Raw genomic sequence first — 25,050 nt, 5'->3', positions numbered from 1 at the left:
ATTTGTGAAAACATACCTGCCCAATTTATTTGAATTTCTTCTCCTTTTAGGTCACATTATTAATGGAATCTGGTGTGGACATCAAATTGTATTTCTTTGTAAAAAGTACCTTGCAACTTTTAATTTAGTTCTTTTTTTGAAGGGACATAACTTTTTATCAGTCATGTTAAGAATGTAGGCACATAATTGGTTATTAACCATGGATAGTGCATTTAATACATACTTATAAATGCATGTATCTAGTTAATATCAAAACACTCATACACAGAAACTCTTTCGAGTGGTAAAGTTGCAGAATTCCCATGGTGAAGGTTTTCTCCATGTAAGGATTATTATTTGATGTAATGAAAAGAGAAAGTGTGCAACAGTGAAATTGTTCATTAATTTAGCCTAATAAGATGAAGATAAACGAAGCAGAAATTGAATAAAGCAAGAAGTCTTATTTACACTTTAATGCATTTTTATATCATGCAGATTTGTAGAAACCAGACTCCCACCCCAAATACCTGTTAACAATAACAGAAAAAGTATTACCCTCTCCCACTACATATCAACAAAATCCTGATCTGACTTTACAGAAAACATGTACCGTGACTTGATATAGAAGACATTTTTACAGTGTGTAAACAGTACTTTTCTACTGCTAAGAATCTGACACTAGTTAACCTTTAACTTTAGTATTTTATTATTCTTGCTGTAGAGTGGGACTGGCCATAATAATAATTATCTGCAAACCTTTGAGGTTTTGTTCTCTGTTATCCAGAGACATCTTGCGTCAGTTATTTAATAATAATATTATTTTAAGACCCCTAACTTTGTTTTTATACCTAAGGAAAGAAGCTTTAAAGTGAGGAAAGAAAAAAAAAAAAACTGGACCTTTTTAAGATGTGCTTGGATCTGTAGCAATTGTGTAAATCTTAAATTAGCATTATTTTTTTAAGTCTCCTTTTCAAAGATTAATGGGCATTCTCCAGTATTTGACCTTTTATCAATTCTTGCTTTCTGCTCAGAAGTACTTCCTTCCTTCCTACAGTAGCTAGAAAAGACTGTCTCTTATCTTATATTACTGTAGGCAGTAGTAACAGGGCTCTCTCAAATGGTGTTATTATGGTCACCATGTTTTTATCTCAGGGGTCACGAACAAATCCATGCAACTGCTTCTAAGGATTTCAATAAATAGGACTTTTTATCCAGACAATCGCCTTTTATGTTACTTTTAAACAAAACTGCTAGTCCATCAAGAGTTTCAAAAGAAAACAATTCTACAGAGTGCCGGTATGGCCAGCACAGACCAATCATCATGGCACCCATTCTCCAGTCCTTTATTTTTCAAGTCCACAACAATAGGTTGTTGATTCAATGGACAAGACCAGAACAATTAAGTCCTCTGTTTAGCAGCAGTGCAGCATTTTAATGCCCTTCTCTAATAATGGTCTCATTATTGTTATTCTAAGACTGGGCCTCAGGAGGAGGAATATTTGCTGGAGGTACGTCATTATTTTGCAAATTTCGATTAGCTCATCATGTTGTCTGTAGTGTGAAAATCGTAGCTAATTAGGGCAGCCAGTTAGACTACCAGCTTTTGAGCTTATGAGTTAAAAGGTAGCATACTTGATAGGCCAGTGATGTGAAAAAGGTGGTAAAAAGAAGGATTAGAGCAGTTGCCTTAGTAACTCCAACTTCCATCTGTGAGGGAACAATGGACTTGTGTTTCTCCCCCACCTTGGTGTAAAAATTGGTTTTGTTTTGAAAGGACAGGATTCTTTTTATGACAATCTGGAATTCAGCCCAACGGAGTGTAGGGAGTGTAGTTTTAGTTGTTAGGAGAGACCACTGGGGATAGGAAAGATGAAAGGTCATGGTGAGCTTCAAGGACATGAAAGGTTGTTGTCTCATGTAACAATGATAGATTGTTTTTTTCTCTCTCTAATATTTCTAGCCAGTCCCCAAGTCAGGTGATGGAATAAATACCTACAGTTTAGTCAGGTGAAACAGGAGGGGGCGGGGGAAGGAACAGAGAAAAATGGAGTTAAGAGTGAGTTTGTACTTTGTTTAAAAATAAAATAAGGGTAGCATTACTTTTATTAAACAAAATTATATTTCTTTGTCACCATCTCTGAGGTTCCAGCATGCTGTGGATGGTTAGCCTCTGTAGGCCATCACATCTCTGGGAAGCTCTCCAATGTGTTAAGAAATGTGATTTAAGCTTTCTTCCTGAATTCCCAGGAGAACTAGTGATGTGATACTTAACAATAAATTTAGTTGTTGTAGCTTTCTCACATTATTGGTGTTCTTAAAAGGTTTTCCTTTAGATGCATGCTGAATAAAATGAATGATAAATATGAAAGAAATTTATTTCTCCACTCTACAGGGTTTTATCATAAATTCTATGACTCCATCAAAGAAAGTTTACAGGAAACTGTTGTTTCTGCAACAGCAATGCAAAATATTCTCTGTCCATAAGAAAATGCCATAATTTGAAGAGCTATTGAAGTTTTGTATAATAGAGAAGGTGATAGAAAAGAATCAAACACAATGTTATTTCTTAAAAACTCTCTGTATGAAATAGCCCTCTCTGAGTCTGAAATACTTTTTATTATAAACGAAACAAGTGACTTATTTTATCATCACATTAATATTAAAATGGTTGTGGTTGTTGTGTGTGTATGTTTGTGCTTGTATGTTTTTAAAAGCAAGCAAAGTATAGACTATTTATTGTTAAGAAAAATTAATCTTGTGATGATCTAAGGAATTTTCATATTTCTTCCTCTCTAGTAGCTCCAAATAACTCTCGTGTAATTGAAGCTGGATTTGGTCCAGGGGGTTGGGGAGACTTTAATTCTTTTTTAATCCCAGGTCTTTGTTTTCTTGGTCTACTAGCCAACTGTCCTTATTTCTATGGCCTTTCTTTTTTTGCATTCTTTCTTCTTTTTAGAAAATAGATTGATTCTTCATATACTAGAACTAGCAACATGAAACTTTAGAGCTTGAGGATGTTTAAGGTCCTCTAGTCCAATTTTTGATTTGCAAAATGAGAGAAATGGGACATAAAAGTTGAAATAATTTGTTAAAGTCGTTACCATTAGACAGTGGACAGTTTTTTATTTTTACTATACTGATTAAATATAACAATATTTATATACTGTTGAAATAAAAAGAATGAACAAAAGCATTCTGGGAAGTCTAATTTGCTTTCTGATCATTTTAATGGGTAAAGGGAAGTAGAATAAAGCTAATATCTAGTGGTGTTTTCAAAATTAGTTTAAACAATAAATATTATAAAGCCCTTTTTTCCCTAACAATCATTCATCTTCTCTTCAAATGTTGAGCTTTCTGGAAAGAAAGGTAACAATAAAATATTTAGAATCTGAAACTTTTATGATCCAGGAACATTTGAGATATTTTCATACATATCATTTGTCTTAGAAACATAGACACTTTTTCCTCAATGTGGTAAATTAATAAACTATCATATACCTTAATTTTTGCATTTGTATAAAGGGACTTGAATTTTTTTTTAAATTCTGGCATAATGATTTACAACCCTATTAATAATAGAGTTTCAGGCTTACAGTGAAGTCTAAACTCACCACCATTGTCAGCATCCCTCCAATACCTACAATAATGTCCCTAGATCCTTTTCAATCCCCATCCTGAGAGACTTGATGTTATTCAAATTTATTAGAGGTCATAAAACATAACAATCAGGGTAAGCTTGAAAAAAAGCACCATTCATTTGAATGAATGTATATTTGTGCTTTATCTAAATAGTTGTCCCAAGACAAATATGAACCATAATGTTTAGATCAATATAAATGCATATTTGTTTTAAAAATCATTCAGAACATTTAAAATAATTTTGTATTTTATTCAAGAACAATGAAGGAAATCAAACAGTTTATTATTTTACCTTATTTCATAATTAAAAAAACTTACTTGCTAGAACATTTTGGGATGTTTTATTTTAGTTTTTGAAAATCTGTGTATATAAGAAAAAATTTCTAGCTCTTTTACTATTCTCCGTGCAATGTCTAGCACAGCCCCTAAATAGTCATTTAAATAATAACATAGTTTTAATGACAGATGTGCCATATTATGCTTTATATTACACTCATTTTACTATTAACTTAGTGATATGAACTTTTATTATTGTAATATGAAACTTAATTTACAAGGATATAATACAATCATAATTAAAATGGTAAAAATTTAAGAGATACAAAGCTTGATGATGAAAGTACCCCACCCAATACCATCCCCTCCTTTAGGTCTTCATTGAACTGCTCTCTTTTTTTTTTGTTTTGTTTTGTTTTGTTTTTATGTTCATGCTGACATGTCCAAATATTTTTATATACAAAGTTGTAGTAAAATGTTCTAACATTTTTTTAATTTTTATTTATTTAATCTTTATTTAAATAACATGATTACAATTTTTTAATTTTTATTTATTTAATCTTTATTTAAATAACATGATTACAAACATGACTATAGTTGGATTTTAGTCGCAAAAAGAAAACCCCCCTTCACCAGTGCAACATTCCCACCACCAATGCACCCATCTACCTCCACCCACACCCTCTGCCTGTATTTGAGACAGGCATTCTACTTCTCTAACTCATTAACATTGTCTTGGTGGTTGTTAGTGTTCTAACTGTACTCACCCCTTCTCGAGGTGTTTTATATTGTGATCTGGTCCTTCAGACCCCCATCACTGGGAATTATAATAATAATGTCTTTTATTTTCCTTAACACCCATAGATATGTAAAACTATTCTGTCTCTCTCTTCCTTTGACTTATTTCACTCAGCATAGTAGTTTCTTTTTTTTTTTTTTTTTTTTTTTGGTTTTTGGGCCACACCCGGCGGTGCTCAGGGGTTACTCCTGGCTGTCTGCTCAGAAATAGCTCCTGGCAGGCACGGGGGACCATATGGGACACCGGGATTCGAACCAACCACCTTTGGTCCAGGATCGGCTGTTTGCAAGGCAAACGCCGCTGTGCTATTTCTCCGGGCCCAGCATAGTAGTTTCTTTGTCCATCCATGTATGGGAAAATTTCATGACTTCATCTCTCCTGATGGCTTCATAATATTTCATTGTGTATATGTACCACAGTTTCTTTAGCCATTCATCTATGAAGGGCATCTCGGTTGTTTTCAGAGTCTGGATATTGTAAATAGTGCTGCGGTGAATATAGGTGTGAGGAAGGGATGTTTTGTATTGTGTTTTTGTGTTCCTAGGGTATATCCTTAGGAATGGTATAGCTGGATTATATGAGAGCTCAATTTCCAATTTTTTGAGGAATCTCCATATTAATTTCCATAAAGTTGGACTAGACAGCATTCCCACCAGCAGTGAATGAGAGCTCCTTTCCCCCCACATCCCCACCAGCACTGATTGTTCTTGTGCTTTGTGATGTGTACTAGTCTCTGTGATGTGAGATCGTACCTCATTGTTGTTTTGATTTGCATCTCCTTGATAATTAGTGATGTGGAACATTTTTTTCATGTGCCTTTAGGACATTTGTATTTCTTCTTTGATAAATTGTTCATTTCTTCTCCCCATTTTCTGATGGGGTTAGAAGGAGCTGCTCTCTTCTTAATTAGATCACTTTGACACTCTTTTTGAAAAAAAAAATTAAAGCCTCCCAAACATTTCTAAAATCCTTAATGCTATTCTAATTCTTTACATAATCTGTCATATGGCAATAAAATATAAAATTGCAAAATGTATTGACCATATTTACTCGACAGTTTATAAACCAAAAAGCTCCTTGATAGAGTTTAACTGTTTATCACTCATATTTCCTCCATTTCTTAGAACATGGTAGGGGTTAGATAGTTTTTGTTGAATCTTATGAGTTAAAAGTATGCTATTCAATAAGTATTTGTATTTTTTTTTTGGTTTGGGGGCTACATCTGGCAATCCAAGGGACTACTCCCAACTCAATGTTTAGGACACCATGTGATCCATGGAATCACACCCAGGGCTTCTGCATGTGATGCATGTGTTATATCCCCCAATAGTTCTTAACTACTTTTAGTCAAGAATACTTTATTTATTGGGGAAAACTCTTATTAACTAATTTGTGTAAGGTTTAAGGACTTTAGTTTTCTCACTGTTAATATGAATACATTATCTAATTAAATTAAGTAACATCTCACTGGATGAATTGTAGATAAGTGTTAGTTATATTGTCTAAATGTCTTGTTATGCATGTCCTTGCTTTGATCACTTGAAGTCATTTTATGGTTGTGAATGAGAAATGTTACATGTTACTCTAATGATCCTTTCCTCATCTAGTAATCCTTACAATCAGACTCGTACTGTTCGTATTTGAGCTGTTTGGGAAAATCTTAGATTCTGCTGATTATATTTTGGGATTATTATACCTTATCTTTTCTTTAACTGATTTTGATAATACTCGAAAATTTCTTGGAAAGACTTTTTATAAATCCCTAGCTGACCTTTTTCTTTAAAATAAAGTAAAGCAGGGGCAGGAGCCCTAGTGCAGTGGTAGGGCGTTTGCTCTACTTGGCTGACCTATGATGGACAGCAATTCAATCCTCCAGCATCCCATATTGTCCCCCAAGTCAGGAGTGATTTCTGAATGCATAGCCAGGAGTAACCCCTGAGCATCACCGGATGTGGCCCCCAAACCAAAAACCAAATAAACAAAAAAAGTAAAGAAACAAAAATTTCCTACTATGTCATTTGTGGATAAGTGCAAGTGTTTTATATTGTTGCTTTTGTTTTTCTTTTTTGGTTTTTGGGTCACATCTGGTGACTCTCAGGGGCTACTCCTGGCTATACACTCAGAAATAGCTCCTGGCAGGCTTGGGGAACCATATGGAAAGCCAGGGATCCAACCCAGGTCCGTCTTGGGTCAGCCGTGTGCCAGGCAAACGCCCTACTACACTGTGCTATCGCTCTGGCCCCCGCAAGTGTTTTATATATATAATAGCATTATATATTGTTGTTATATATCCCTTATAATGATAGTACTTCCAGAACATCTTTAATATATTTAAACTTGTTTAATTATCAAAATAATCTAAGACAGCAATATTATATAAAGATTGAGACACAATAAAGGTCAGTGTTAATTATAAATCTAAGTAATAAGATTGAAGCCATAAGACCTTCAAGTTTTCCTAGTCTACTAGTCCAATATTATTTCTTTTTTGTTTAATTTTACTTCTATGAATATTAAATTGTCAATTTTATTAACCATTTAACAAATTACATAAATTAGAATTTACTGTTCTTCACCTCACTTTTCTTATTCTATTTGTTATTGACTTTTTCTTTACCTATCTATAGCTATATTTTTTCCTTCTTCTGGCAATGACATGAGCTTTTTGAAAATTCTGGTTACCATGTCTGTCTCTTTACCATTTTGCTAGTTGTTCACTTAACATCTCTAGATAAGACTAAGTAAATCCTGTTCATTGAAAAGGTACAGAGATGACTAAAGAGGTACATTGGAATTGGATCTTTCTGAGAGTGAGTTAATATAGCAAATGTAACACCTTAGCTACTGGGTAATGAACCACCATCAAGTCTAGGAGATGTATGTAGAAAAAGAAGCCTAAAATAGAAGATTAAAGTGTTTCCAAAGGCAGATGAAGCAGAAAATTCTGAGTTAAATACTGCTTAGAAACTTAAGCAAATGCACTATTAATAAGGCCACAGACACAAATGGATTTTAAAGGACATATTTCAGTTTCTGAGTAATCTATAAAAGGAATGTTACCAAGAACTTGAGGGCATGGTATTAGACTATTGTATCTGGATACAGAAAAACAAGGCAGAATCCTAGTTGTTAAAAATTAAAGTCAAAAGTCAAGGTCATGCTAACAAAAGTAATTGATTTCATTCTTGTCCCAAGGTACAGCATTGAATTTTCTTTATAAGAGCTAGTTGGCTGTGATCCTTAGATCAGTGGTTCTCAAACTTTTAACATACATACAAATGACCTAGGTGCTCCAGATTTCTGAAGTCAAATCATATTTCTATACTTTTAATAAATGTTCAGAGTATTTTTAAATAAGTCATTAAAGATCTTATTTGAAAAAATTGCCATAAAAGTTGTGATGGCACTAACTGTGGGATAAAGGACCAACTGATTACAGCTGTTGAAAGAAGAGGCATTTAGAGATTGAATGTCAGACCTTTTTTTCTATAAGAAAAAGGAATCTGTTATAGTTATGACTGGATTGTATTTATCTGCATGCAAGAAATTTAAAAAACATGGGCTGATAATGCATTGGTTGGGGTGCTGTAAGTCGATTAGGTATTTCTCTTCATGTGTCTTGTGTTTATGACCTGAGTGCTTTTGTAATATCTAACATAAAATTTTATATTGTTTAGTATTTTAAAAAAGATGGATTGCTCTATAATGTTTAATGTAAACTGTCCTTCAGTTTTGCTTTCCATTAGTTATCTGTATAATTTAATTCCCCCTTTCTTTCCTACTTAATAAATTGATAAGTGTGAGTCAGGCAGACTGCTGTAAAGCTAAGGGTTAACCAGAAGGGAATTACAAATGAACTATCTAGAAAGTTGATTATTAATCCAGCCAGAGAAGAAATATCCTTTTACTTAGCAAGAATGAGTATCCGAAGAGCTGATAATATTGTTCAGGCAGTGAGCTGGAATGGCAGAGCTTGGTAAGTAAAACAAAACTTGGAACTATCTTTTATACTGTATATTTAAATGCAGAGACTGTTGATATCTTTAAACAGTTACAAATAATATAAAGTTACTAGCTGCTGGAACAAATATAAAAAGTTCCAAATGTGTTTATTAATGAAATCTCTACATTGACTATTGTTGAAAGTTACTGTAAAGTATGTACATAAGTAGATAAATGTATCTAATTTTGAATATTTATAAAAATACATGATTAGATTTGTGACGAAGAACAAGGAAGTAAGCAAGGAGGAATGATTACTAAGACAATCTAAGTCCGAACCTCACACTGAATGATATGAAGTGACAATTAAATTGTTTCCTAAGATCAGGGTCTGTGTTCTGAAGTATAAAAATATAATTTTATATTCACATAAAGATTCAGTAATAGATCTTTCAGATTTCTAGATAACAAAAACTTTCATAGGTTCCATTTTCTAGGTCCTAGCATTCATTTCATCGTGATGTTTAATTTCAGAACCTTTCTAAAGACAGCTTTTATTGTATATGTAATTTGGAAGGGAAATGAGAGGATCTGTGCTATTTGTATAAAGAAAATTAAGTGAAAAGATATGACTTTAATAACATTCTTTCATCAAAGACTGTTCCTTCTGTTGTAGAAAAATTTGATGTCAATATTCAATTATATAGTACTGAATTTCTGCATGAGTTACTTGGTACTACAGAACACGCTTATAAATCTAGTACAGGCCATTCTGAATATTATGGCATTATGTAATCCTAAACCATTTTAATATCACATTGTACTTAGAAATAAGTAACCTTATTAAATAGATCTTAAATTTTAATAGTATAATATCAAATTCAGGATCTTAACTTTTCTTTAAAATATATCTATAGGGGAATAAAACAAACTGTTTTTGATTTTTAATGCTTAAGTCAGTACAGAAAAGTGTTTTTTTAAATATAAATAAATATAAATAAGAATTATGGCATGAATTTGTGAATATGCATCCTCTTATAATACTAATATAAGTATTTAACATTCTAGGGTACCTTTTGCCCAAAAATATGCAGCAATTAATTTATTTGTGGAGGGTTTTTTTTTTGTTTGTTTGTTTGGTTTTGGTTTTTGGGTTACTCCTGGGTCTCTACTCAGAAATCGCTCCACAGGCATGGGGGATCATATGGGATGCTGGGATTAGAAACACATTGGTCCTGGGTAGGTTGCTTGCAAAGCAAACATCCTACAACTGCGCTATCTCTTCAGCTCCTGGTTGTGGTTTGGTCCACATTTTGGACTGGTAATATGGACAATAGTAAATGAAGTAATAAAAGCAAGAGTTAAAAATTATGCATATGCTCACTCAAGAAGTACTATGCTAAATGCTTTATCTCACTTAACCCTCATATTAACTCTGTGGTTGTTACAAAACTCTAAGGATTAATACGTATACTACCACAAAAAATAAGATAATTAAAATAGTCTGACATTTGATGCTTAAAGTTTAGAAATTAAAAGCCAGTAAAATATTGTCTAAGAGAAGACTCAAATTTTGTGTACTTACCTTTCTGAAAATAAAAGTAATTATGATCTTGAATAAAAGTTAGGAACTTGGAAGTCATAAAGTTATGAGCTTGAAAAAGAAGAAAGGGAACTGAAGAGTGAATTCTTAGCGGTCACGAATTCTTAAAAATTAGTTATTAAATTTATTCATGGTCATTTAAGCTATATAATACATAGGTTAAAAACACATTTCTAATAAATGAGTGCCACTTCTTGCCTGACATTCTTTGCAATTTCATATCTCTTTTTCTTTGTGCCAGTGATAAGCAATCTTGAATTTGGTGTGATCATTAGTATGCATTATAAAAGTACTTAAATTTCATATTCATTATATAGCAGAAAGCTATTTTTTTGTTTTGTTTTTGTATTGCATCCAGCAGTATTCAGAGCTTACTCCTGACTCTGTGTTGAGCAATCACTCCTTGTGGGCTCAGGAGACCATATGAGATGTCAGGAATGAAGCCATGTTTGAAGTGTTCAAAGGCAACTATACTGTTAGGTACCAGATCTGGGTCCTTTGAAGACAAACTCTTAACATTCTTGAGGACTGCACAGAGAACTTTTTTGGGGTCTATACTACACTCTAGTTAAAATAAAAGACTCTGGGTTTGAAGAGGTAGAACAGTGGGCAGGCACTTGCCTTCCACATGGCCAACTCACTTAATCCTCATATGATCCCTAGTACTGCCAGGAGTGATCCCTGAGGGCAGAGCTAAGAGTAAGCCTGAACACTTCTGGGTGTAGCCTTCAAATAAGAAATGAACTATTAAAAATCTCCTTTCCTTGAGGCCAGAGAGATAGCACAGAGATAGGGCATTAGACTTGCATTCGGTCAACCTGGGAGGGACCTTGTTCGATTCCTGGCATCCCATATGGTCCACCAGCCTGCCAGGGGCAATTTCTGAGTGTGGAGCCAGCTCCTAAGTGCCACTAGATGTGACCTCAGAACCAATTAATCAATCAATCAAGTTTTTTTAAATCACCTTTCCTGGGATGAAGGGTACACATCTAGCATTGCTTAAGGCTTACTCTTGGCTCCTTGCTCAGAAATCAATTCTGGTGTGACTAGGGACCATGTGTGGTGCAGAGAATCTAACCAGTGTTTGTCAGATACAAAGTAAGTGCCTTGCCCATGGCACTTTTATTCTATAACCCTAAAATTAAACATTCCTTATAAAAAAATTTAAAGTACTATTCCTGTGTTTCTAGCCTCCACTTTTGTCTTTCTCTCAATTTTTTTCTTATGTTGCTATTCTCATCTGTGTCCTCTAAATTTTTGCTAGTTCCATGACTTTCATTCATATGACACTATCTTCTGCACTATAATATACTGGATACCTTTTTCTTGACAGGAAATTTTGTCACTCCTGATTGTGCTCAGGGCTTACTCCTGACTCTCTGTTCAGGCATCACTTTGGCAAGGCTCTGGGGACAATATAGGATGCCTGGTAGTGAACCCAAGACAACTGTGTGCAAGTCAAGCACTCTATTGAGGGAGATGGGGTATTGGTGATGGGAATGTTGCACTGGTGAAGGGGGGGTATTATTTTTATGACTGAAACCCAACTATAATTATGTTTGTAATCATGGTATTTAAATAAATATATTACTTAATAAAATAAAATCAAAAAGAAAACCTATGCTTAATTATCTTCATCAGAATGTTTCCTTTTCATGGTCAAGGTCTTCATTTAAACATATGACCAGAGAAGTTCTACTTCCTAGAAGAAATTAGAGGAAAGCAGTTTTTTAGAGATATGCATTTCCATGCTTTATAATGTACATTAAAATACCTCTGGATTTATTTGTTTGCATCTTTTTGAAAACATACATTTATTAAATATTGTTATCAGGAAGAATAATATAGAAAATACTAAAGAGGACAACAAGTGAGATTGGGAGAAAGAGAATTATATGAAAATAAAGTTTGGGTTTGTTTGTGTATGCTATACTGTCTTGGAAAAATTATGCAAATTGGTATTGAAGAAGGTGATAGAGCTTTTGGTTTTTATCATCTAGTTGTAGAATATCTTACAGCTTTTCTCCATTGTTGATTCTTGTTTTCCCATGTAACCTTGAACTTTCATGTTCATATTTTGGGTAATATGAAAAATGAAAAGAAATGAAGTGCTCAAAGTATAAATATATTGAGTGGCCCTCCTGCTAGAATATAAAAACGCTATATGAACTTTTAAAATATTAAAAAAATTAGGTCCCATTTGTAAGAAATATATCTTATTTTTGAGTGGAAAAACCAAGAAGCCACTTGGAAGAGTTTATAGCTCATATAATATTTCTAGAAAATTTAATATTTTCAGGAGAATATAGAAAATGTTATAAAAAAGAAAACTGAAAATAATGTGTTTTAAAGAAGGACTGGGTTTTTCAAATGACAGAATATACTAATGTTATACTCTATGTAAATCTTTGCAGGCATTTGTAATTAAAGTCCAAGACTAAAATATTATCTGAAAAAAATTGCTTGCTGGTGTAGAAAAAGATAAAAAGAGGATATAAAAGATCTGAATAACAATATCTTTAAAGAAAGGGATTTTTAGAATTCTTATTTATGGTCATAGAAGGTAGATCTAATATTGAAAATGTTGTCCCTAAATTTTTATGACACTTAAAATCTTTAAAATAGTTTTGCCTCAATTATAATAAAACTAGGGGCTAGAAAACTGGTATAATAGTACAGCAGGTACTTGCTGACACAGGTTTGATCCCTACCATCCACCATTGTCTACTGAGTTCACCAGGAATGATTTCTGAGCATGGAGCCTGGAGTAACCACTGAGCATTGCTGGATGTGCCTGCCCCCAACAAAACAAAGGAAGCAAGCAAACAAACAAAAAATCCTCCGTGGGATAGGTTAAATGAATACAGTTATCAGACATAAAATTAAACCTATTCTAAGTAAGGTTTATTAGATAAAGTTTAATGGGCCAAGACCTTGACTTGGAGAAGTTTGAAAAAAAAAAAAAAAGAAAGGTGTGATCTTAAAATAAGAATATAATCTGGAACATATGAATTATACTTTAAATAAAGCAATGTGATAAAACAGAGGCTCTTGAATGGGAATTCAAGTCATGTGAACAAAGGAAAATACATAATAGTGCCTATTAAAAAGATTTTTTATGGGAAGCTACATTTGATGGTTTCAGGGCTTACTCCTGACTATGCTCAGAAATTACTTCTGATGTGCTATGGTGACCATAATTGGTGTTGGGAATCAAACCTGGGTAGACCTTCTGCTTAAATTTAAGAGATGTTTTAGAAGAAAACCTTAAAGACCTCTAGAGATAGAACTATATAATACTGGGATTTAAAGCATACACTTTACATGCTGCCAGTTCAGGTTCAAATCTCCTGCACCACAAAAGTTGGTCTCCCAAGTACTGCCTGTATCACTTTTAAGCTCAGAGTCAGGAATTTTCTCTGAGTATTTCTGGGACTGGCCATACATCCCCACAAAAAACATATAAAAGTAAAATTTGTGGACTGGTAGAAATGTTTTTTTTGAAAACAAATACCAGATGGTTTTTGTAATGATTAGCTATTAAAGCTGTTTGTTATATTAAAGCAAAATACAGTATTTATATCTTTAAATTGAACAAATAGTCTGGTTGCAGAGATCACCCCTGGTGATACCCAGAAGACCATATACAGTGCCAAAGAGAAAATCATGGATTTGCCACATTCAAGCAAGCACTAAACTATCTGGGCTATCTATATAGTCCCCCAATTCAACAATCTTTTCATTCAAATTCTTAGAGTAAAAATGATTGAGAACCTAGAAATTGAAAATATGACCTTGGAAATTTTATTATTTATTTTATAAGTTCTTAATGCATTTCCAGGGTATGGCTCTTTCTAAAGTAAACAAAAGCAAACAAGACTTTGGTGGAATTTTAAGTTTAGATAGTCAGTTTATGCCCCAATTAAGAACTTATTAATTAAAAATAATAATTTTTATTAAAAATAAATAATTAAAATAGACACTGTGCTTTATCATACTGTCATAGTAAAGTTTCATGTATACAATGCTACTGTACTACATCTATTACCAGTGTCAGCACTCAGTACGAGGAAACACTTTTTTTCTTAAAATATTTCATTATCTTTTACATATCCCTTGACTTATTAAAATTATTTCTTATATCACTGTTTTGAATTTAGCTTTGAATTATTATTTTACATATAATTTTATCCTATGTGTTTTTGGTTTGTTGATAGACATGTTTACTTCCAATTTAAATATTTTCCTTTGAAATTCTAAATGCTTATAAATTGGATGAAGGCAAAATTTGACTCTCTTCCTCAAAAAATATTCTACACAGAATAATTGTCATAATGTGAAAATGTAATCCCAAATTATTCAGCATATTATGGATTGATAGGGAAGAGGTGGAGGGTAAGGTTTTGCAGCAGAGTGGCAGATGATAAAAATTATCAAGTGGGGGGCTGGAGAAATAGCATGGAGGTAAGGCATTTGCTTTCATGCTGAAAGTTGGTGGTTCGAATTCCAGCATCCCATATGGTCCCCTAAGCCTGACAGGAGCGATTTCTGAGCATAGAACGAGGAGTAAGCCCTGAGTGCTGCCAGGTGTGACCCAAAAAACAACAACAACAACAACAACAACAAAACAAAACAAAACAAAAAAGCAACAAAAAACCCCCAACTAGACAACTATATAGTTTGGGGCTGGACAGATAGCACACATTCATTTTTTAATTTTTAAAAATTACTTTATTTAAACACCATGATTTATAAAGTTGTTCATTATACAGTTGTTTTTATTTCACAGTTACAAAGTTGTTGATGATTGAGTTTCAGTCATAGAATGTGCAACACTCTTCACAAGTGAACATTTCCCACTTCTAATAATTATAGGTAAAGATTTCTGTAAAGAACAAAATAAAAAGAATTCAATTTATTAGTATCAGGAATGAAAGAGGAATCACTACTACAGAATTTATAAAGTTTAACTATAATTAATACTATAAACATCTTTATTCCAAAAATTTACAGTAGATATAAACCTGACTAACGATAGAATTTGAAATTAAATTATTAATACTTTTGGGAATGTTGCTCTGACGAAGGTTTATATATATAAATCAAAAAAGAAAAGAAAAGAACAGTACAGATAAGGCCTCCCAATGCTTACCACAGGCTGTTTTCTTTACACTGACTGTATAGAGGAGGGACAGTAAATGCCCCCCATATACACCTCAAACCAGGTCCTTTGCCTGGTTTGTATTGTGAAAAAAAGAATTAATACGAACTTTTTGCAATGCTTGGAGATGTGATTAAGGAATAGAGTGTTAGATGTTCATGCATAAGGTCCCAAGTTGGAGTTGTAATACTACCTCACAATGATGAATCAGATTCCTGAAGCCAGAAGAAGTGTGACTCTCACCATCAAAATGAAGTGCACAAACCTTGGCACTGTAGGAGAGTATGTAATCTCCCTAGTACTGCTACCACCACCACCACCACTACCACCATTACCACATAACGCTTTCTTTTCTTTTCTTTTCTTTTCTTTTCTTTTCTTTTCTTTTCTTTTCTTTTCTTTTTTTTTTTGGTTTTTGGGTCACACCCGGCAGCGCTCAGGGGTTACTCCTGGCTCTATGCTCAGGGGTTACTCCTGGCTCTATGCTCAGAAATCACTCCTGGAAGGCTCAGGGGACCACATGGGACTTCGGGATTTGAACCACCGACCTTCTGCATGAAAGGCAAACGCCTTACCTCCATGCCATCTCTCTGGCCCCACATAACGTTTTCTAAAAATTTTTTTGAGCCAGAATGGTTTCACCATTGAATTTTGTTAAACGTTTAAGAAATATTAATCATGTATATAAAGCTCTTCTAAAAATAGAGGAAGGAGAAATAATCCCTATATTTTGAAGCCAGTATGACTGTAATACCAAATAAGAAAAAATAAATCAAAAAGAAATTATACAAACTAAAATTCTGTGAGGTTACTTATAGGTGTAAAAAATCTTAACAAAATGGTTGAAAATGATCAAAATGATTATAGTCTTGGCCAAGTAGGGTTTAGTCCAGTACTGCAGATTTGGAAAATAATTTATGTAATGTTTGAAAACAATTTGATATTAACAGTAAATCAGGAATACCATAGATACATTTCAATAAGTAAATAGAAGAGGCACTTGCCAACACTCTTTCATAATCAAAATCTTTCATCAAATGAAAAATAAAAAAAATATACTTTCTTAATTTTAAAACGCTGAGAAATTTACAATGAATATATTTAGGTGTTTAAATAACAAAGTCATTTTATTTATTTATTTTACCCTGCCTGGTCTTCTCAGGGCTTACTCTGGCTCAGAGATAACTGCTGGCATGCTTTGGGTACCATATGGGGTGCTAGGGATTGAACCTGGCTCCGCTTCATGTAAGGCAAGCACCCTGCCACTATATTATCTCTCTGGCCCCTGCTTAAATCATCCCAACTGATATTTTTCTGGAGGTCTTAACCTTTATGATGATATAAGTTGTAAAATCTGAACTAACAACGTCAAATATTAAAGTTGACCTGTTTATATCAATACCATTGGGAAGGTCATATAATGAAGGTCTTTGGGGATTTAACTTCAGTGCTGAAGAAAACAAACAAAAATAAACAATGTAACTACATAAAATGAAAAAGTTTTTGTATAATGTAAGAACCCACCACAAAATAGAAAGACAGCCTCCTAGCCATGAGAAAATATTTGCCCATCTGACAAGGGGTTATATCCCAAATATCTAAAGAAATTGTGCAACTCAGAAGCAGCAATAGCAAAATAAGCTTTTGGAGCTTGGGAGAAGTTTTCTAACAAAAGGGCAAATCATTTAATTAGATGATCCTCAAAGAAAGACATACAGATGGGCCAACAGGCACATGAAACAATTACTAAGAAAATGTACTAACAACATATGATTTCTCATTTATGATAGTGGTCTGCATAAAGAGTTAGAGACAAGATATGTTAGCAATATTGTGGATAAAGGAATTCTTGTATGTTGTTTTTGGGAATATAAATTGGTGAAACTTATTTGGAAAACAGTGGAATTTTTGCAAAAAAATAAAAAAAATACAATCCACTAATTTTACTGAGGTTTATGTATCCAAAGGTTATGATAACTTTAATTTTAAAATAACTTTAATGATAACTTTAATAACTTTAAAATAATAACTTAATTTTAAAACATTCAAAAATATGTTCATTGTGATACCTTAGGTGTATACTCTATGGCTAAGGTCAGTCCATACAGCTAAGGTCCTGGAAATAAATGCCTTTGATAAATGGTATGGTAAATTGCACACACAAATACCCACATCCATCCGCAACCCTCTCCCACTGAATGGTGAAATCAGCTTTTAAAAGGATGAAATCTTGCTTTTTATAACACATGGAATTTGAGGTGATTTTGCTTATCCAAATTACTCAGATAAAAAATACTGGAGGATTTCAGAAGGGTGCATTTACAATGGTGAAATAATACTAGCACATGGTGTTATTCATGTTATATTCAGCAAGATGAGAAGTTATTACTGAAGCTTATATGGTATTATAAATGAATTGTAAGTTAATTAAAACAATACTTAAAATTTTAATGCACTGAGAGTTGGAATCACAGCACAGTGGGTATGGCAGCCTTGCACACAGCCCACCTGTGTTCGATCCCTGGTATTCTATCCAGTCTGCCAGGAGTGATTCCTGGGTGTAGAACCAGGAGTAACTCCTGAGTGCTTCCAGATATAGTCCAAAAACAAACAAAACAAAATTTTAATATACTAAAATTAATGGAAATCAAAGCTTTATAGTAACCAATGGGCAATGACTTAATTTTGAATTGCTCTTCTACATTAAAATAAACAAAATAAGATTTTAATTGGTTGCATGTAATTTGTAATTCTTAAAAAATGATCAACTGCATGGTTTAAAAGTAATACTTTAGATAAAATTCACTAGTGCAATCATTTATATTATTTGTAATATTATAGGACTTTTATAACAAGGGTAATTACAAAAATTTTATAGTTTAGGTGACATGGTTTTAATAAGTTTAAAATTTATGGTTTCAGTATACAGAGTTTTATTGCATTTCATCACCACCAAAAATCCATTACCTTTTGCCATTGTCCTTTATTTCTAGTCTGCTTCTTTTTTCCTCCTTTTGTAATCTAATGCCAAGATTTATATTATTGTGCTATACTGTTTATTCCCTTGTTTTGTTTCTCTTTATACTATGAGTTATTGACATCATCTATATTTATTCCTTTTCTTCTGTTTTACTTATTATACTAATTTCATTAAAGTCACAGTGAACTACAAGATTTCATCTCAGAACTGCATAGTGTTCCACTCTATATATTTACCAATTATATGTGCTTACACAATTTATCAATTCTCTGTCATTGAATATTCAGGTTGTTTTCATATCAACTATTGTATTTAGCACTTTAGTGAGCACAAAGTATATGTATTTTTGAATTAAAATTTTGTGTCTTATAGAGGTAGATGTCAAAAAGTAGAATTGCTAGATCATACGAAAGCTCTATATACTGTTTTCCATATGGGCTTGATAGTTATTCTCACATGTGTGGGATGTTATCTGATTGTCCTTTTGATTTGCATTTCCCTGATAATAAGTGACAATCTTTATGTCCTCTTTGGGGAAGTGTCTTTCATCTCCTCTCCCTGTTTGTTGATAAAGTTATTTTTGTTGTTGTAAATGTATGTAAATGTTTTCTATATCTTGCATATTAGTTCTTATCTGATATATGGTGTTTAAATATTTTCTTCTGTCCATTATGGTATCTTTTAAATTTCAATTACATATCTTTTGCCGTACAACCCTTTTTAGTTTATTTTTGAATTTTGTTTTCTTTGCTTCTGGAGTTGGCAAATTGAAGATCTCCCTCCCTCCCTCCCTCCTCCCTCCTCCCTCCCTCCTCCGTCCTCCCTCCCTCCCTCCCTCCTCCCTCCCTCCCTCCTCCCCTCCCTCCCTCCCTCCCTCCCTCCTCCCTCCCTCCCTCCTCCCTACTCCCTCCCTCCCTCCCTCCCTTCCTTCCTCCCTCCCTCCCTTCCTTCCTCCCTCCATTCCTTCCTTCCTTCCTCCCTTCCTCCCTTCCTCCCTTCCTTCCTTCCTCCCTCCCTTCCTTCCTTCCTCCCTTCCTCCCTTCCTTCCTTCCTCCCTCCCTCCCTCCCTCCTTCCTTCCCTCCCTCCCTCCCTCCCTCCTTCCTTCCCTCCCTCCCTCCCTCCCTCCCTCTCTCCCTTCCTTCCTTCCTTCCTTCCTTCCTTCCTTCCTTCCTTCCTTCCTTCCTTCCTTCCTTCCTTCCTTCCTTCCTTCCTTCCTTCCTTCCTTCCTTCCTTCCTTCCTTCCTTCCTTCCTTCCTTCCTTCCTTCCTTCCTTCCTTCCTTCCTTCCTTCCTTCCTTCCTCCAGTTTTCCAGCAAAGTTGATGAGGCTTTTCTTGCTCTACTTTATGCACCCATCTCCTTTGTTATAGATTGCTTGTCTGTAATCTGAGGATGATCTCTGGGTTTTCAATTTTATTACAGTGGTTGGAGAGTCAAAAATTATTCCAGTACCACACCACAGTTTCATTACTATAGCTTTATAAAATTGCTTTGGGAAGTTTTATGATTTAAAAGAAATATTAGTAGAATTTATCTCTTTGAAGGACTTTATAGGAATTTTGATAGGGATCGTATTCAATTTGTAACTGCTTTAAAGAATATCATCCTCTTTTGTTTTTTTTCTTTTCTTTTTTATTTTGTTTGTTCATTTTGTTTTATACCCAGCGATGATCAGGGGTTACTCCTGACTCTGCACTCAGAAATTACTCATGGCAGTCACGGGAAATGCCTGGGGTTGAACTGGGTCAGTTGCATGGAAAGCCAATGCCCTACCTGTTGTGCTATTGTTTTGGCCTAGTATGGTCATTTTTGATAATGCTACTTCTTCTAATATAAAAATATAATTTTTCTTTTATTTCCTGATATTCTCTTTACTTTAGCAAAACATAGTTTTTGATGTATAAGTCTTTAATTATCTCCTGTTACTCTTTCCTCCACACCACCTCCTTGGTAATCTCAATTCTGTAGTTCAAGCCCAAGAGTTTGTTTATTGAAAATTTCTTAGTTTCCTGCTCTGTATCTATATATACTATATATTACTGATATCATCCCATATTGTCTATTTCCTGGCTTGTTTTACTTGGCATAATGTTACCCAATTTTATCTATGTTGTAACAAAAACAAGAAGAAATTTTATATTGCCTTTTGAATAATTTACCATATCAGCTATCATTTCTTCAAATTTTTTGTTATGCAATTTATATAGATTCTCACTAAAAATATTTGCCGTGTCAGTGATTTCCCCCACCCCCCAAACAGTATTTTATTTTGTTTTTTTGGGTCACACTCAAGGCTTACTTTTGACTCTGAGCTCTAAGATAACTACTGGTGGTATCATATAGGATAATGGGAATCAGACCCAGGTTGACTGTCAAGACAACTGCCCTACCCTGTCAACTCAAGCAACAATGCATTGCAAAGTCAAGATTTGCAATTTCATTTTGTTTTTATTTTCATTTTGGTTATTAATTATAGTTACCCATTATGCCTATCAATCAGTTTTCTTTTTCTCAGAATATAAATATATGCATTTTAAAACAAATTTTATTGATAGACATTAGCTTATAATATTATTTAATATTGGGGGTCTAGCTTTTTATCTTTGTATGTATAGAAAGCTAACCGACCACCAAAGTTTTAGTGCCAAAATACTAATACAATGACTATCACTAGCTACACATTCTTATTTTATTTTTTTATTTTTTGGTTTTTGGGCCACACCCGGTGACACTCAGGGGTTACTCCTGGCTATGCGCTCAGAAGTCGCTCCTGGCTTGGGGGACCATATGGGACGCCGGGGGATTGAACCGCGGTCTGTCCTAGGCTAGCGCAGGCAAGGCAGTCACCTTACTTCTAGCGCCACCGCCCGGCCCCATAGCTACACATTCTTATCCCATTTTCCTTTCCTTATGGCTATTACATATTTTTATATTCTGAGAATTGTTTTTGTTATGTGGTATTGGCTGACATCAAAAATTTTTTTTGTTGTTTGGGAGGGTCAGAGGGAAACAGGGGATATTAGTGGCACTGGAGAAGGGATGGGTATTGAACATTATATGACTGAAACTCAATCACAACAACTTTGTGATTGAGTGAGGTAAACAACTGTTTATCTTACATTGTTTCAAGTAAAAGATTATAAAAATATCGTGTATCATGTGGATGACCAGGTTATATCTTTGGCACGGCATCTGGTCTCTTCGGCTCAAAGGAGTACTGCTAGGTGTGCTGAAAGTAAACCAAAGAGATTCTGTGTATGGACTGCACTTTCACCAGCTAATGCCTTTACAATATATATATACTTTTGGAAACTCAACAAAATGAATATTTGTACTATGATTCTCCTAAATGTATTGAATGTCAAATGTGTTTGGATCAGAAAGATACTGGTGAACTAAATTATGGTATTCTTTTCTCTAAGAGTTTACAATTCAAAGAAGAGGAATAAATTAAACACACACTTAATTATTAAATAATAAATAAGTACTAGAAAGAAAAGGGAGATCTAAATTTGGCTTGTGATCAGGGATGGCAACTACAGTAGTAATATTAAAGTGAAGACAGAAAAATGAATAGGTAATAATCTGATGAGGAGGAAACTTAAGAAAATCAATTTTTATGATCTTAAATTGGAAAGAAGTAACTTCTAGGGATAGAAATCAGGTAAGGATAACTAGAGAACTGTTATTAGAGAACAGAAAAATCATGTCTTAAATCGCTCTGTTTTATAAGTGTGTGTATGTTTGTAAAAATAATATTGGAAGCATTCTTTGAAGCTAAATTTAATTGGCATACACCAACACTAAGAAATTTGGGGTTTGTTCTGCAGGTTGGAAGGAAATAATATAAGCTTTTAGTAAGAACTTGAGATGTTCAGGTTTTATGTTTTGGAAGTATAACTTAGGTTTACCCTATCTACCTATATCTAATATTCCCAGTGTAGTACTCTCAAAATGATGAAACGTTGCTTTGTTTTGACTTTACTGCATTGCAATAGAATTATCAATGTAAAATATATTTCTTCTCAAAATCTCATTATTACCTCATTCCCCTATCTAAACACAAAACACATACATGAGGATAGAAAATCTCAAGACTCATATGTTTACCAATATACCAGTACACACTGTGTTTCTATAAGGTTTCTTTTACCAAAGACAGTCTTGGAAAATAAAATCTATGAACTTCATAGCCATAGAGGGATTTTCCTCTTCAAGCAATGTAACTCTGGAAACTGCACATCTCTGAAGACACAGTAGTGGCCCAAGGCAATTCATTTCATAGCAACCAGCATGAAACTGTCCTTTTAGTTTGAGTGACTATTAGCTTGTAGGATAGAAAGTAGGAGAGAAAAAAAAAGAAAAATTTTAATTAAATAATGTTTTACATATTTTTCCTTTGGACCCAATTCATTCACAAGTAATATAGAAGTTTCTTAGGGTTTGCCTAGCATTAATTAATTAAAAAGAGCAGAAAATGAATCAGATTTTAAAATTTATTTATTATGCCTTTAAGAACCATGTAAAACTCAATGTCTCTTGTGATGACAGAGTTTGCATTTCTAAGACTTGGGTGTATCTAATTTCAAAATGAATTAAAATATATCCCCAAACATAGTAATGAAGGACATATATTAATTTTTCTTTATTTTTGTTTTATGGGAGTAAGCAGTGATAGGATTATTAATATTTTTACTGATATAGGTGATGGAATTAAGTCATGGAAATCATGACACTACAGTTAAAGTGTCAGAAAACAATTAAAAGACATGATTTTAACTTGCCCCTTCTTTTTTTAAAATATAAAATACATATGCTTCTTTTATAAATGGTTTCCATTACTTTTAGATAACTGGTAATCAATGTCTCAGAAAATAAGTGAAATATTTACAGCTGAGTTACCTAAAGTACCAATTAGGTCTGGAGATAACTCGTTCTAAGGGAAATTATGCAAAGAGTGAATTAAATATTATTTGAAAACAGGCCAGCACATAATCTAAATTCTAGTTCTAATTTTGCCACAGATTAACTGTGTAACTCTATCTCATTTAGTTTAGGTCAAATCTGTATTTAAACTATTACTATTATTGACACAGTGCTTAAAGTGAATTAATTATTTTTAGCATTTTATGTTTTTTATCTTTCTATCTTCAATATTAGATCTTTATTGAAGAAATAGGAAAATGACATATTTTTGGAAAGAACATTTTATAAATGAGTAAGTCTAGAATCTACTTATAAATCTGACATATTCTTTACAAGTTGTACATGCTATAAAGTGGGACAGGTCCAAAGCGAAATATACATTAAATCAGAATGAAATATATTTGTCATAGTACATTTCTAATATTTTAATTTTCTTTCTTACTGATACATTTTTCTTTCTTGTAGTCAGTGGTAATTTAGTAATAGATTTTCATAGAGCATTCAGTTTAATATGTTAAATGGTAAAAATAGATTTTACTTATAACCATTCATCTTGAATTTCTTTTTTTATCAGTTTTGCCTTTTTTGTCTAAAGTTGTATAAACAACTTTTTTTAGCCAAATATAAGGGTGTGTCAGAATTGTTGCAAGCCTAAATAGAGATAAAGAATGTGGTTCTTTTTTTTAAACTTTGTGTTGATACTGGCTTCTATTTAAAGTAGTAGATATGTGACACTTATATTATTTTTATTTGTAAATAACTTATTGTGAAGAATTTAATCACTTTTTGCATAAATTAAATTTTTTCTAATTTATTGTTTTGGATTAAATGAACAAGAGATTCAATTTTTAAACAAGGAACTCAGTAGAAAATGTAAGACTCAATATTAAATTAGCTCTATCTTAATTTTTATACATTATTTCCTAAATTTCCAAATAAAGTACTTAAATTTTTAGATAAACCTGTTTAAGCATCTACATTATTTTTATTATTTACTTACTCTCTAATATATTACTTTGTTGCTTAGGACTATTGAAAAATTAAAGTGTAATTAAGTTAACCTCACCCATTCCTATATACTATTTTTAACATTATTTAAAATTTTTTATTGAATCATCATGAATTACAGTTATTCATGATTGAGTGTCTGATGTACAATGCTCCAAAAACAATCCCTTCACCACTGTTCATTTCCTGTCACCAATATCCCTAGTTTTCCTCTTGTCCAACTGTATTTATGGTAGTCACTTTTTCCTGTTTATTTTTTTAAACTACTGAGTTAAAAAAAATAACCCTTTGTTAAAAATTCACATGCTGTGTACGTAGTTGATATTGTATCAGGTCCAATTTTAAATTATTATTTATAGATTATTTCTTTGTTTTGGTGGTAGTTAGGGTTATTTCCAACTCTGTGCTCTGGGTACCAAGTGTGGTGCTGGGGAATTGAACCTGGGCCCCTCAGACTGAACATGTGCTTAGTCTGTTGAAAAATTCCTCAGGTTCTTAAATTTAATTTCTTAACCACTTGGCATGATGGTTCGGAGTTGTCACTTTCAACAACTGATTCCTGAGCTTCTCCTAAGTAGAGGGTATGGTAAGGTTACTTACTTTCTATGGAGTGTTCCTTCAATTTGTCCTGTTTAGAGCCTCATATCTGCATTGGATTTGCCTTTGTTTCTATACTGCATATTTTTATTTCTTTGTAGTTAGCAATAGTCCTCTTTTATGCCTATAAACTGCCATTTT

The 25,050-nt window shown here is 33.3% G+C and overlaps 1 protein-coding gene and 1 non-coding gene across 2 annotated transcripts in view; both read left to right on the top strand.

Moving 5' to 3' along the window:
* The window catches only part of SOX6 (SRY-box transcription factor 6), a 558,762-nt gene that overhangs the window by 114,418 nt on the left and 419,294 nt on the right, over positions 1-25,050 (top strand). The window lies entirely within an intron of this gene.
* On the top strand, positions 15,374-15,501 carry LOC126019432 (small nucleolar RNA SNORA51). The gene has a single exon (XR_007499143.1). It is a non-coding gene; the product is annotated as a small nucleolar RNA SNORA51 (small nucleolar RNA).

Source organism: Suncus etruscus, chromosome 9 (genome assembly GCF_024139225.1).
Source record: "Suncus etruscus isolate mSunEtr1 chromosome 9, mSunEtr1.pri.cur, whole genome shotgun sequence".
Classification (NCBI taxonomy): domain Eukaryota; kingdom Metazoa; phylum Chordata; class Mammalia; order Eulipotyphla; family Soricidae; genus Suncus; species Suncus etruscus.
The sequence above is the reverse complement of the archived record's forward strand: the minus strand, read 5'-3'. Positions and strand labels throughout refer to the sequence as shown.